Genomic DNA, 5,187 nt, shown 5'->3' with positions numbered 1-5,187 from the left:
CTTATCAAACATCTTTGTGGCGTCAAACCAGTGTTTGTTTCTATCCGAACTTATCACTTTAAACCCAAAAGTGTGGCGTTCGAATTCATACTGAGGTTCCTATCATCTTTGATAGCGGGTCGAAGTTTCTATTCATTTATCATATACCTCCATTAATACCTTACCAACCTACGCATTCTCATAAGTTACGGGTTAACACACTTCTATTGTGTTAGTTCAGCTTTTGAATCCTTAGCCAAATTGCATCTATTGTTTTCTGATTCGTTTCTTAAACTATCAAACCCGTTTTGAGCCTAAATACCCTTTCCTTTTAAACTTATTTTGAAAGCCTTCAATTTACTCCTTATTCACGATCGGGCAACTCTTACGACTCAATTCATCAAACGAGGCGAGTGCGTATCATTTGGTATCAGAGCTAGTTGAATTAGAGTAAGAATTATTGTAATCAGTATTACGAGTTTGTAAAACAAATTCGAAAAATAAATTCGACAAAAAAATATATTTTGTGTTCAAATCTTTCTATTATATTCAGCTTAGTGTAAAAAAAAGAAAAATATTCGAAATTAAAAAAATAAATAAAAGAAAAGTTCATAGTTGGATTGTAAAAGCATTGTTTGCTGCCCGAAGGACAACATCTATACAGCCACACTTATCCTTTCTATCTTCCTTGTTTGTTAGCCTACCCGATACCAACAATATTTCCCCACCAAGCCACATCTAATTTGTAAGCCGACCCCAAACGATTTTGATTTGTCAACTTAGTTTGCAGAGAATTTCTAGAGGCGAAAACTGAGTGGTAAAAGGCAAGAGAGATTGGTGAGACTATCTGAGGGAAGTAAAAGCCGAAGTGAGTGATAATTCTTTGTGAGGGATTGGTGAGATTTTTTTTTGTGTTGTGAGATTTAAAAGAAGTTTCAAAAATTTCACGGAGTCCGAAAAGGAATCCAAATGAGGAAGGTAGATTTTGTCCCATAAGAAACGTTGGTGGTGGAGTGCCGGATCTCAATTTACAAGCCATCATGCAAGAAATGGAGCGATTGTTTGATCGCAAGCTTGAACCAATCGAAGACCGCCTATATCGAGTTGAAACTCAAGGGCAACGTGAAGCAACTCCAGAAGCTGCAAGGCAAGAATGAGAGCGGCCAATTAACAACTTAGATGAGGTTGGTGAATTCGAAAGTGATCCCTTGTCTGATCGAAGCAACCCTCAACGAGTCCAACGAAATTGGGTCCCAAAAAATCGAGATCGTCCCGATGACAATCTCAAAAATATCAAGATGTCTATTCCGCCGTTTCAAGGAAAGAATGATCCCAAATCATACTTGGAGTGGGAAAAGAAAATGGAACTCATCTTCGAGTGCCATAACTATTTGGAAAATAAAAAGGTCAAGCTCGTCGCCATTGAATTCTCAAACTATGCGATCGTATGGTGGGACCAATTAGTGACTAGCCGAAGGAGGAATGGGGAGAGGCCTATCTCTACTTGGGCTGAAATGAAGGCTATTATGCGCAAACATTTTGTCCCATCCTATTACCATAGAGAGTTGTATCAACGATTACAAAATCTCACACAAGGCAACTGAAGCGTCGAAGATTATTATAAAGAAATGGAAATCGCTATGATAAGAGCCGACATGGAGGAGGATCGTGAAGCAACCATGGCAAGATTTTTAGCCGGTCTAAATCGGGATATTGCCAATATCGTTGAGCTTTAACACTATGTTGAAGTTATGGACATGGTGCATATGGCAATAAAAGTTGAAAAACAATTGAAACGAAAAGGACCCACTCGGACATATCCAACGACTCCTACCAACAAGTGGGCTCAAGGGACAAGCAAAGGTTCCAATCAGCCTAAGGAGCCTTTTGTTGCTGCTAAACCCAACCAACCAAGTGGCAAAGCTAGCAAAAATAAAAACGAGGTTGTTTCGAATCATTCTCGCGATATCAAGTGTTTCAAGTGTCAAGGAAGAGGCCAAGTCACAAGTCAATGCCCTAATCGACGAGTGGTGGTGGTTCGTTCAAATGGCGAGATTGAGTCCGAAGATGAACAAGAGGAGGATCCTGAAATTTCCAAGGAGGAAGAAGAAGAGCTCGAGCTGCCTATTGAAGAAGGATTATTCGTTGTAAAACGAAGCTTGAATATCTAAGTAGCCGAGGAGGAACAACAAGGAGATAACATCTTTCACACCCGTTGCCATGTTCAAGGCAAGGTGTGTAGTCTGATTATTGACAGTGGGAGTTGCACCAATGTCGTGAGTTCATTGCTTGTTGAAAGACTTGGTTTAGCCACCACAAAACATCCAAATCCTTACAAGCTTTAATGGCTAAATGACGGAGGTGAACTCAAGGTGATGAAGTGATTTGTGATGTCGTACTGATGCACGCGGGACACTTGCTATTGGGGCATCCTTGGAAATTTGATCGGCGGGTAGTCCATGACGGCTACACGAACCGATATTCATTTAAGCACCTTGGAAGGAATGTTACATTAGCTCCTCTCACACCGAAGCAAGTGCATGAAGACCAACTCAAATTGAAGCAATCCATTGAGCGAGAAAAATAAAAAGAGAGAAACAAAAAGAGTGAAAAGAAAAAGAAAGAAAAGAATGATGAAAGTGAGATAAAAATAAGAGTGACAAAAGAAAAAGAAAAAGAGTGTGAAAATGAAAAAAACAAGTGTTTTTGCTAGAAAAAGAGAGATTTAAAAATTGTTGTTGGCGAGGCAACCCATCTTTGTGCTTATGTACACAGAGTGTTTATTGGAAACTAACGAAATTGAAAATACTTTGTGTAACACCCCGTACCCGAGACCGTTGCCGGAGTCGGACACGAGGGGTTCACAGACTAAATTCGCTTACTATCGCAGTCCATTTTAAAAATTTCCAGGCAGTTGGCTAACTGCGTCACTGTCACCTTAAAAATCATATCTTGAGTTTCACAACTCGAAAATCAGTTTCGTAATTTTTCCCTGAAACTAGACTCATATGCCCATCTACATATTTTTTTATAGAATTTTTGGTTGGGCCAATTAGTACAGTTTATTAGTTAAATTCTCCCCTGTTACAGGGTACGACTACACTGACCTTCATGCATTACGATTTGGATATCTCCCTGCACAGAGCTTCAATACTGATTCCGTTTGTTTCTATAGAAACTAGACTCAGAGAGGAATCTATACATATATGGCATGACTCATAATTATCTCTGGTTAATTTATAATGAATTTCCAAAGTCGGAACAGGGAATCCATAAACCGTTCTGGCCCTGTCTCACAAGAACCTGAATATCTCTTAACATACTATCCATATGATCATTTCGTTACTATCATATGAAAATATATTCATCAAGGTTCGATTACATAATTTATTTACTATTTAATTCTATTCCTAAAAGTTTTAGTGATTTTTCAAATCCACACCACTGCTTCTGTCATCATCTGTTTTCAAGGTAAACTTTACCTATTTCGTGGTTACCATGGACCAACTAGAGTTTTGTCATACATAGGTCCACATATGATCATATTTAGCCATTCCAATGGCTGATCATTTGCCCAACACTTCCATTCCAGTCCATAGTCACATCATGAAACCATATATATATACATAAACACAAATGGTCTAATGCCATACTCCACTTCTACGAGCCATTTTCGCATGGCTGTACACACATACATCACAAAAAGTACTTGAAAAACAACAAAGGGTAGTCCTATACATGCCATATCCAGAGTTCAACTAAAAGAGTACCCAAAGGGCTTTGATAGTGTGGATGACTTCGACTTCGATGATCCCGAATCCGATATCTAACGAACAAAATCTATAAAACAGAGAGCCAAAGCAACGGGGTAAGCATTTTAAAGCTTAGTAAGTTTCAAGTAATGAAATCGGCTTTGACTAAAGAATTACATTCCCATAGCTAAATGAATCACTTTATTAATACACATTCTCATAAACATACTTACTTCACACTTCATCAACATATATACACAAGGTATTAACCTATCTAAAAGCCGAAAGTTCGTTAGTCGATTGAACGAATACTATTTAAAACGAATCGACTTTTCCGATGCACACGCAAACATACCTTATCGTTTGGGTTTTTCGAGCGTATTAATTGAATTTATTACAGCACAACACGCTCACCTTCGAACCCAAGTTTCTTCGGAATTTAGCCGGATATAACCACAAGCACAATTGCCTTCGGGTCTTAACCCGGGTATAGCAACTCGCACAAATGCCTTCGGGTCTTAGCCCGGATATATCAACTCGCACAAATGCCTTCGGGACTTAGCCCGGATAAAATCACTAGCATAAATGCCTTCGGGACTTAGCCCGGATATCATTCAAATGCTCATGCACACATATATCAATAATCATGACACATCCATATTTCATTTTCGTTACTAAGGCTCAAACACAAAACATTTATTAAACCTTTCCAATTTCGGCTCAATAGCCACACACAAAGAGCATGATTTCAATTGGCTTTATAACATAGTCTCTATGCACATTCGGCTATCCGTCATAGTATGACTAATCATTTCAATATAATTCAAGTAGAGTCATTACTCGAAGACTTACCTCGGATGTTGTCGAACGGTTTCGACGGCTATTCGACCACTTTTTCCTTCCCTTTATCGGATTTAGTTCCCCTTTGCTCTTGAGCTTAATTCAAACAAATTTAACTCATTAAAGTCTCATTTTGCTAGCTTATGGCCAAATATGACAAGGAGTTTGATAGGTCATATGGCCACCTTTTAGCTCAAATACACAATGGTCATACGCATTTTTAATCACATCAAGCAATTTAATACAATTCATTCGAACATCAAAAGAGAAGCTCAAGGTACTTAGCCCATATATACATTAGATATTAGAGTCACATATGTACGAAATTACGAATCGAATTCAACATACTAGCTAATATTTCCCTTAGCCAAATTTTCTAAGTCAAGATAAAGCCATCAATATGCTTACCTATGGCCGAACATACACATCAACTTATGTACTCATTCATGTGGCCGAACATACATGTCTATGTTGAGGCCGATTGCAACACTCAATACATTCTACAAGTATGGTCACTTGTATTGACTAAACACCATTTTGTTTCAAGTTCAAAACTTGGCCCATACACATATATACACTAGTAAAGCATCGTCTCCCTTTCCACCAATTCAACACA

Source organism: Gossypium hirsutum, chromosome D03 (genome assembly GCF_007990345.1).
Source record: "Gossypium hirsutum isolate 1008001.06 chromosome D03, Gossypium_hirsutum_v2.1, whole genome shotgun sequence".
Lineage (NCBI taxonomy): Eukaryota > Viridiplantae > Streptophyta > Magnoliopsida > Malvales > Malvaceae > Gossypium > Gossypium hirsutum.
Note: the sequence above shows the minus strand (reverse complement) of the source record.